Source organism: Scomber scombrus, chromosome 11, assembly GCF_963691925.1.
Source record: "Scomber scombrus chromosome 11, fScoSco1.1, whole genome shotgun sequence".
Classification (NCBI taxonomy): Eukaryota; Metazoa; Chordata; class Actinopteri; order Scombriformes; family Scombridae; genus Scomber; species Scomber scombrus.
Window position 1 is genome coordinate 19802407 of NC_084980.1, and position 11195 is coordinate 19813601.

The 11195-nt window shown below is 36.0% G+C and overlaps 1 long non-coding RNA gene across 1 annotated transcript; it reads right to left on the reverse strand.

Annotated features, from left to right (window-relative positions):
• Positions 1 to 335: 335 nt before the first annotated feature.
• Positions 336 to 1180, reverse strand: LOC133990919 (uncharacterized). Its single transcript, XR_009926971.1, has 3 exons — positions 1027 to 1180; positions 722 to 802; positions 336 to 552 (listed from the first exon to the last, which is right to left on the reverse strand). It is a non-coding gene; the product is annotated as an uncharacterized LOC133990919 (long non-coding RNA).
• Positions 1181 to 11195: the final 10015 nt, after the last annotated feature.

Genomic DNA, 11195 nt, shown 5'->3' on the forward strand with positions numbered 1-11195 from the left:
ATTCCAGTGACACCAAATGCATGAAATCTTCTGCATAAAGTAGATAGTCTGAACTCCCCCACTATCAGGTAAAAACTGGACGTGAAGAAAAGTTCAACTGCATTAGAGCAAAAATGTTAATGTGCTAAGCCCGTCCTTTTTAGTTAATGCTGCTACCTGTTCTGTTCTAACACCGCTAATAATGCAGTTTTTTTTTTTTTTAAATCAAGCATGTGGGGTATATTTGTGTTCACATGTCATATAATCTTAATGAGAAAAACAACCAAATCTCATCATATGGTTTCCTCTAATGTTAAAGATTATATTCATCATCCAGTCATACAAAACACATAATATCTGATTATAAGTCTTTATTTTTTAAATAAACAGTTTGCACAGAAAGTCCAATAAAAACATTCAGTATATTCATTTCCACTCCTCAACATAGCACGGCAGTTCCTGAAAAGCTTGTTTTGAACTTTTGTTGTTCAAGTGCACAAGTGAAATCAAGTTGTTTCCTTCATATTAAATCACTCTTTGGAGGTGTGACGGTCATCAGAGGAAACGGGGTGGCTATCAGTGGGAGAGAAACAGAAAGAGAGAGAGTACTGATGTTATTTAAGTAACAATAAACTTTAAACAAGCATCCACTTTTCAATGCTGCAACAAATTAGCTTTTGAATATATTGCCAGACAGAAGAGAAACACACTCAAAGAAGAGCAAGTTTATTCTTATACTTACACCTTTACATCCTCCTGGTCTTCTCCTACAGTCTCTCCTGGTCCGAATTAACTTTCCATTTCCCTTTTCAGGAGTTTCATCCTTTAACAAAATGAGAATCATACATTATTTCAGGCAACCTTCTTACACTGTTTTACCACACTTGTTACATTTGTAATCTCCTAATTAATCATAGAATTACTGCAAATTTAAACAAATACCTTTTCTTTTGCAGCAACATGTTTGACATTTGCAACTAAACAGTAAAATAAGAAAACACTGTGTGAATTAAGGATCGGTCCGTGACCACAGGTGGATCTTCTCACCAGATCAAGAGACTGTTGTCCATCATCCATCACCAGAGCTGCTTCATCTGTAGAAGTGAAGGCTGTGATGAGCAGGAAAGCCTGCAGACACAACAGGACCAGCAGCAACTTTTTGTCCATAGCTGATTGACTGAAGAGTTTGATACAGCTGTGAAATACAGATCTTTATATACTCACTGACAAATCTTATATTGTGAAAGATTGTGGTTCCTTCCTCTTTATCTTTGCCTAATATTGAAAGTTTTCACATGACTGGACTTTTACATATGAGGAAATCACTTAAGAGTTCAAAGCTGTGATGTCAAAGAGTACCTTACATTTTTTACTGAAGAAAATTACATGAATATATATATATATATATATATATAGTAGGTAACTAACAAGTATAATGTGGAAGGAAAGCAGAAACATTTTATAATTACTTACTACCTACAACATGAGATGTTTCAGTAAAAATAAGAATTTTGATTTTTTAGATTTTTATTATTATCAATAAATCTCAGGTGCAGAGTCAAGCCAATAATGAATTGATCCTACCTAAAAGCATTGTACATGTAACCAAAGACTCATATATCATACTAATCTGTGCTGAAGATCTTTGTTGTTGATGAGCCACACCTCTGCACTGGGGGAAATGTTCCTTTGCACTAAGACAATGGTTACATTAGTTCATTTAGAGACATTTCCAAACACTGATAACAGCAATTGTGTTTTCAGAATCGATAGAACAGTTCCTTGAGTGGTGCATGGTTCAGTTTATAGAGCTTTGCTAGCTTGTTGTGTTTCTTATCACAAACTCTTGACATTATACTGAATTTTTTTAGAAACTTACATTGTAATTCAAAGTCAAGAGGTTGTGATATGTTGCACAATAAACTAGCAAAGCTTTTTAAACTGAACTATACTCCCACATGGTGGCAGCTGCCTTAGACAGAATTACTCTCCAAAGACTGAAAACATGATCGCTGTTATTTATGTTTGGAGCCATTTCTAAATGAACTAAAATGACCATTGTCTTTGTGGTGAGGGAACATGTCACCTAGTGCAGTGGTATTTGTACAACAATAGAGATTTGTAGCACAGAGGAATACGATATACCAGACATTGGATACACGCACAGTACATGTAAATAGTTGGTTTTGCTTGGCACATGAGATTTGTTTACAATAAGAAAAATGTATAAAGAAAATTACCAGATATATTCATTAATATGTACAGTATCAATCATTAATCAATAAATCAACCGATACATCCATCTGATGTTCTTTCAAATCTTTATTTTGAGTTTCCCAGACAAACACTGATGCAGCCCCTGAGGACGTCCTGTTGAGAGGTGTGAATTAAGAATCGGTCAGTGACCAGCAGTGGATCTTCTTACGGGATTAAGAGGCAGTTGTCGTTGAGTGGCTGCCTCTGTAGAAGTGAAGGCTGTGATGAGCAGGAAAGCCTGCAGACACAACAGGACCAGCAGCAACTTTTTGTCCATGGCTGATGAAGTGAAGAGTTTGATACAGCTGTGAAACACACAGGTCTTTATATACACACTGACAACAAACCATTTCAATGTGAACAAAAAGGAAGCAACAACAATTTCCTTTTTTTTCTGAACAGAGAAATCTACCGTGCCAAACATTTACTGAGATTTCACATTATTGGAATTTTACAAAAGAGGAAACAGTATCTGTTACATTATCTCTGAAAGTAAAAAAAAGTCTATGTTTCTCTGACGCTTGTTGGTGGACACAGAATGTCTGAAGGTGCTGCCAGACGCTGTAATACTGCTGTAATACTGTTGTAATACTGCTGTAATAGTGAACTTATGATAGTATGTGTTGCATAAGGTGAACTGTGGTAACTGAAGTTACTTAATTTATCATCACGTGTTCATTGATCATAGCACCTTTTAGGGTGATGGAATCAAAGCTCAAAAACACCCACCAAGAATGAAATGAGACACAATGAGTCAAGGAGTTCCCCTACTTGTTCAATGATCAGTGACCATGGTGCATGGTTCAGTTTATAGAGCTTTGCTAGCTTGTTGTTCTTCATATGACAAACTCTTGACATTATACTGAATTTTTTTGTGTGAAATATACAGTGTAGTACAAAGTCAAAAGGTCGCACAATAAACTGGCAAAGCTTTATAAACTGAACTATACTCCTACATGGTGGCAGCTGCCTTAGACAAGAAATACGATATACCAGACTTTTGATACACACACACAGTGCTTGTAAATAGGATCAATTTATTGTTGGTTTTGCTCGGTACATGAGATTTGTTTACAATAGGAAAAATGTAAAAAGAAAAAATTACCAGTCATATTCATTAATATGTACAGTATCAATCATTAATCAATAAATCACCCGATCCATGCATCTGACATTCTTTGATTCTTTATTTTGTAACAAACAATTTTTACTGTGAGCCCAATAAATCATTGCACATTGCATAAGCAAAACAACATAAAGTAGATTCATTTCCACTCCTCAACATGGCACGGCAGCTCCTTAAAAGCTTGTTTCAAACTTCTGTCGTTCGAGTGCACAAGTGGAATCAACTTGTTTTCTTCATTAATAATTGGTATTTGTTTTCGGATTAGGAGGGGGGCGCTAATTAGTGGGAGAGAAACAGAGAGACAGAGAATACTGATGTTATTTAAGTAAAAACAAACACAAGCATCTATTTTTCAATGCTCAGCAATTGCCAAATTTTTTTGCTTTTGAATGTATTGCAAGACAGACAAAAGAGAAATACTCAAAGTAAAGCAAATATATTCATATACTTACAGGTCTACATGCATCTGGTCTTCTCCTGCAGTATCCCCATCTCCGAATCCTTAACTTTCCATTTCCTTTTTCTGCAGTTTTTTCCTGTAACAAAATGAGAAGACGCATTATTTCAGACAAACTTCTTTCACTGTTTCACTGTAATTGTTACACTAATTAAAGCTGCAATATGTAACTTTTCTGCATTTAAATGTCTAAAAAAGAACTAGACATATGTTATACATTTTGTCAAGTTGTGAACTGACCCAAATATATCCCAAATGTTTTCAACCATGTTCAATCCAAGAGTAATTCAAGGTAATGGTCCATTTTAAATTAGTGACATGTGATCATATCCCCATTACACATGAGTAAGCATTGTGGTTGTTGCCAGAAGCTGTCATAAATGGATGTTAAAGATCAGAATGTCTCTGACGCTGTTCGGCAGAAACAAGACGTTCGGAGGGGCTGCAAGTCGTGCAAGTCTGTTGCTAAAATTTGTTCAGTTTGCTTCTCAAGATAAGCAAACGTTTTAAAGAATTAAGAATCGGTCAGTGACCAGCAGTGGATCTTCTTACCGGATTAAGAGACAGTTGTCGTTGAGTGGCTGCCTCTGTAGAAGTGAAGGCTGTGATGAGCAGGAAAGCCTGCAGACACAACAGGACCAGCAGCAAATTTTTGTCCATGGCTGATGAAGTGAAGAGTTTGATACAGCTGTGAAACACACAGGTCTTTATATACACACTGACAACAAACCATTTCAATGTGAACAAAAAGGAAGCAACAACAGTTTCCTTTTTTCTGAACAGAGAAATCTACCGTGCCAAACATTCACTGAGATTTCACATTATTGGAATTTTACAAAAGAGGAAACAGTATTTGTTACATTATCTCTCAAAGTAAAAAAAAAAAGGCAGTATAATTCCACATTAATTTACAACTTAAAGCTGTGATTTTAAAGAGCACCTTAAATTCATAATTGAAGATTGAAGATCCAGAAAATTACACATTATTATCCACCATGTGTTTTCTTTAAAGATTAAAGGAAAATACAGGAAAACATTCTCTTTATAGCTTCCAGGGTAACCAAATGTATGAAATCTTATGTACGAAGTATATAGTCAATTACAACTCCCCTTATTGTCAGGTGAAAGTTGAATATGCAGAAAAGCCAAAAAAACAAAGAAAGAAAAAAAAAGAAGAACAGAATAAGGTTCACCTGAGATTTGAGAGTAAATACTTGTAAAAAATGAAGTACATACTGTTTATTCTCTGTAAATGTACACAACTATAATGGACTCTTTACTTGGAACTATCAAATTGAATTAATAAATGTTGACTGAAAATTACTATGTTGTTTTTAAAGGCACAATATGTAATTTATGCCACAAGGGGTCCCTCAATCAAAACAATGACAGAGTTCAATGATGTTGTGAAGTAGTGTGGGATCATGAGAGTAGTTGTTTTCAATGTCAAACAACCAGTTTCTCCCAGTTAGGATTCCTTCAGTAAATTTGTTCAGGAGGTTTTTACCAGGAGCTGAATCATCCTCGGATGTTTTCTTTTCCCCAAAACAAACATACAAATGCATTTATCTGGTAAAAATAATCAAGTTTGACGTTTAAAAAAAACGTCTGTGTTTCTCTGACGCTTGTTGGTGGACACAGAATGTCTGAAGATGCTGCCAGACGAGCAGCTGCTAATGTTAGCTCAGCTTGTTTTCCTGACAACTCAATTCATACGTTTAAGAGGTTTTTACCGGTAGCTGAATTATCCACAAAAGTCTCCTCCTCTCCAAAGCAAATGAACACAGGGATTAAAAATAGTAAAACCACTGAATAAAGCAGTTTTACATTAAAAATCAGTGTTTGCTGGACAGAGCTGAGCTGCTACCAACATTTGATCAGCTTGTCTCTCTGACACCTTAAGATCCAGACTTCCAATGACAAAAATCCTCCCTCAAGTTAAAAGATAAACTTAACAATGACCAAGACCTAAACAAGTTTATGACAGTTTCTAGCAGACAAATATCTGCTGTAATAGTGAACTTGCATGATAGTATGCGTTGCATAAGGTGAAGTGTGGTAACTGAAGTTACTTAATTCAACATCGCATGGTAAGTGATCTGAGCACACTTTAGGGTGATGGAATCAAAGCATCACAAAAAGCTCAAAAACACCCACCAATAACGAAATAAGACACAATGAGACAAGGAGTACAATGTAGTACAAAGTCAAGAGGTCGCACAATAAACTAGCAAAGCTTTATAAACTGAACTATACTCCTACATGGTGGCAGCTGCCTTAGACAGAATTACTTTCCAAAGACTGAAAACTCTAAACAAACTAAAATGACCATTGTCTTTGTGGTGAAGGAACATGTCACCTAGTGCAGCGGTGTGGATCATTGACGTGTTTTTTGTGATAGTTTTTGAACATTATAGGTTTGCAGCACAGAGGAATACAATATACCAGGCTTTTGATACACACACAGTACTTGTAAATAGGATCAATTTATTATTGGTTTTGCTCGGCACATGATATTTGTTTACAATAGGAAAAATGTAAAAAGAAAATTACCAGTCATATTCATTAATATGTGCAGTATCAATCATTAATCAATAAATCACTCGATCCATGCATCTGACATTCTTTGATTCTTTATTTTGTAAAAAACAATATTTACTGTGAGCCCAATAAATCATTGCACATTGCATAAGCAAAACAACATAAAGTAGATTCATTTCCACTCCTCAACATGGCAGACAGCTCCTGAAAAGCTTGTTTCAAACTTCTGTCGTTCGAGTGCACAAGTGGAATCAACTTGTTTTCTTCAATATTAAATTGATATTTGTTTTCGGATTTGGAGGGTGGCGCTAATTAGTGGGAGAGAAACAGAGAGACAGAGAATACTGATGTTATTTAAGTAAAAAAAAACACAAGCATCTATGTTTCAATGCTCAGCAATTGCCAAAAAATGTTGCTTTGGAATGTATTGCAAGACAGACAAAAGAGAAATACTCAAAGTAGAGCAAGTTTATTCTTATACTTACACCTCTACATCCTCCTGGTTTTCTCCTACAGTCTCTCCTGGTACGAATTAACTTTCCATTTCCTTTTTCTGCAGTTTCATCCTTTAACAAAATGAGAATCATTCATTATTTCAGGCAACCTTCTTACACTGTTTTACCACACTTGTTAGGGCCCGAGCACTGACCAGTGCGAGGCCCTATTGTAATTGTCTTCATCCTTACATCCATAAAGGATGTAAGGATGAAGACGTCTACATCTGCGCGCCCTCCGACGGCAACACAGCCCGACGTGCGTGGGGGGCGTGGGCCCGTTCATCGCTGCTTGCAGCTTTAATTACATTTGTAATCTCCTAATTAATCAATTACTGCAAATTTAAACAAATACCTTTTCTTTTGCAGCAACATGTTTGACATTTGCAACTAAACAGTAAAATAAGAAAACACTGTGTGAATTAAGGATCGGTCCGTGACCACAGGTGGATCTTCTCACCAGATCAAGAGACTGTTGTCCATCATCCATCACCAGAGCTGCTTCATCTGTGGAAGTGAAGGCTGTGATGAGCAGGAAAGCCTGCAGACACAACAGGACCAGCAGCAACTTTTTGTCCATAGCTGATTGACTGAAGACTTTGATACAGCTGTGAAATACAGATCTTTATATACTCGCTTACAAAAACATTTTTATGTTAACAGGAAGCAACAACAGGTGCAATATTTCTTCTGAAGTGTGCCTTAATAAATTTCTCTGTTAAAAATCTTGACGTCTCGCTGATGTGAACACATGTGGACCAAGAGGAAGCAACCGCAGCTTCCTCTATGACATCAAAGTGTGTTATCGGAGCAGAAACCATATATTACCTCAATAACATTAACTCTAAAGCCAAATGCAATATCTTACACAATAGGTACAGCATTTAATTGTATTTATACTTAATGTATTTTATAATTAAAATTAAAAATGGAAGGGAGAAAAAAGTTTTAAAAAAGACTCACATATCTTTCTAAAAAAAAGTTATAAACAACACATTTACATTGCGGTGTGAACTGAAATGTTGATTGATGTGTTCTGTCCTAGCCAAATAAATTTTAAATAAATCAATAAAACTTACCACATAACAGTAACACCTCCTCTCTTCTGCGTTGATTTTCAGATCAACAGTAACAAATGAACTACAGATTTTGGGGTTCATGGAAATGTAAGACAACAAACAGTAAAATGGAAATGTAAGAAACTCCTGTACAGGTTGCACAACCTGTAAATCTATAAAACTATATGTCTTTACTTAGTAGCTCCTTACCAGTTGCAAAGTAGTGATTTACTAAATTATGTTGTATCAATACTTTAGCTGGTGAAGACTTAAATCTGCAGATAAAAATCTGTCCACTTGGTGGGAGTGGAAACAAGCTGTGACAAAACATTGACACACCATCACATTTTAAGATGAAATGGAAAACTTAAATAGTTGCTTATTTAAACAACCAGCAGTTACAGACATTTATTGAGTCCATCATTCCCTCTCTTTTAGCCCTTTTTCTCTTTCTTCCTTGCTCTTTAGCTGTTAAATGTTCCACTATGTTCACCTGAAGGTCACTAGCTGTGTCTGTTTGCGGTGTGGTACTCAGTACAGTGGGTTTTTAGAGCTTTTTTCTTAGAAAACAGACACTATACGATCAGTGAGAATGAACCAAAACAGTAAAGTTACAGTCGGAAAGCTTAACAATGAGCTGAAACTCACAACAAAGTTCCATAAAGCTGCAGAGTTGGGGGATAATTCTCTGTAGATTCATAACTACAAGTGATGCCTTTAGCATTACACATTGTCACATTTGATACATTGTTATTATTAAAGTATAGATTATAGCTGCTTTAAATTATGTGTGGCTCAGGGACATCATTTGTAGTAGTTTCCAATCAAAAGCAATCAACTGTTTACACAGGAAGTCATCATATGTTTTTAACATAACCTAAACATAAAATAAAATACAGTTTTATGGTCAACGAGATATTAAACTGCCAGTTCATGATAGATTAAAGAATGACTGTTTTTATTTTTATATATGAATATATGGAGAATAAGTGTTTCAGTATTCATTTGTACTATTATTAGTTTGTAGTATTTATGCAATTTAGAATAAAACCAATCATGCTCATGTGCCCAATGTCATTTGGTCATTTGTTATAACATTGTTGGCATAATGTTTTATAATTTGAGTAATTGCGCTGTTACTTTTGTGACATGCTAATCAAAATCTTCACAGTTTCACCTATGAACTAGTGCTACTGGCTCTGCGGGCCTGGTCTTTGTCTGTGTTGTCTTTAATAATTAGAACACCAGTGCAGTGATGAAGAGTGAGTAAAAGCATATCTTGTTCAGTCTCGAGCAGAAAAAGTGATGACATCAACCAAATGTGTAAACAGTGGCAAAAAGCTCAAACACAGTGGTATAATATTACTAATATACTACATAATATTACTAGTGAAAGTGTAAATCCTATTAATCAAAATGTATCAATAGGTACATTGTTACTATAACAACCAAGTTATTACAACATTTCATCAAAACATCACATTTATTCTTTCTTCAAAAAACATAATGAGGACTTCCCAACTTGAAAATCTTCCTACCACATTTTATTTTTTACTTTTATTGAACTGCATACTGCAAATATAATGTCTTATACAATAGGTACAGCATTGAATCTTATTTATATTTAATGTATTTTGTAATGCAATGTGATTTGTCTTGTTTTTTTTGTGACCATCAGTGTTTTCTGGGGGTTTTTTTGGGTTGTGGCAGCCATGTGTGGATTTATGATGAATTTATAATTTATCATAAGTACATTTGTGATGATTTATATCTTTGGGTTATTTTTGTTCATTTTTTATTGCACAGTCAGAGTGATTCATAATCAGGTCAGGTCATTCTCCACCTGTCCACCAGTTGTCCTCAGTGAGTCACCTGCATGCTTCACACACCTGCTCCTCATTATCCCAGCTATGTTCCATGTTGATTCCACTCTCTTCTGGACTGCCAGTAGCTCTCCAGGCTACATCCTGTTTTACCTGCTTACTTTGGATTTCACAATCTCCTGCCAACCCGCCTTTGCCCCATTTGGATCTGTTTGCAGATCCATGCCTACCAGTCCGATTAGACCAAGTAAACACAGTTTTATCCTCAATTACGTGCCTGTGAGTCTTTCCATGGGTCTAGACGGAAATCAGAAACACTGCTATTGTTATTCAGGAATGAAATGAATCAAGATGAAGAACACAATGTGATCACACCTGACGCACGATTTCGTCCTGTTTCCATATTCTGTTTGTAAGGAAACTCCCCCCAAAAAGATACAATATCCGCACACTTGAGAACTACCGTGTTCATAATGTGCTTTGCAGTTCTAATCCCCTTTTCTTTTTCTCAAATATTCATCACTTCATTTCGCCTACATTGTTGTGGCAAGCTGAGAAACTTCCAGCTTTATCCTGATTTACTGTTGGATACACGGATCAGAGCCGCCGGGGCGGTCTTCAGACTACATCCACCTTTTTTTTAATAAGCAGGAAAATACTTTTATGGAAAGGTTTGAAGACTTTTGGCGACATCGCTTTGTTTCATACAGATTAGAGAAAATCAGTGGCCAATACACAGGAGGAATAAACGGATTGCGTTAAATGTTTTTTGGGCTCCTTTTTGCGGCTGTGAGGGTGCACCGGTGGTCATTGTTTCAACCAGCGGCTACAACAGACTCGGACAGCGGTAAGTCTTAGGAGCAATGTTTTCTTTTTTTTTTTTTATAGTCTATGAGTTTATTTATTATCAGCACAATAAATAGGCATATTCCTGTAATATCCTCTCAAATATGTGTTTATGGCCATTCATTATGAGGAAAGTGGCCTAACTATATTATATAGCTAGGCCTTCATTTACAGTAGGCTATCACTATATCAGTACATTATTGCTTAAATGTTTATATCGCCTCTCTATAAATTAGCTCTGCTGGATTAAAAACAGCAAAGTGATCCTTATCGCGAGTTGACAGTAAAATGAAACAGTTCTGTTGTTACTGTCTTGAGGAGACAGTTTGATAAATCCCGCTATATATTTAATATAATCTCATCAAACCAGGAGCTCGAAATCCACATGGATTTACTGCAGGCACCCTGGACTGCTGACATATTAGCTTCAATCAGAGAGAAGTTGAATTTTATGTCAGAGAGAGAGAGAGAGAGAGAGAGAGAGAGAGAGAGAGAGAGAGAGAGAGAGAGAGAGAGAGAGAGAGAGAGAGAGAGAGAGAGAGAGAGAGAGAGAGAGAGAGAGAGAGAGAGAGAAAGAGAGAGAGAGAGATTTCATCCTCAGGAATGCTAATACAG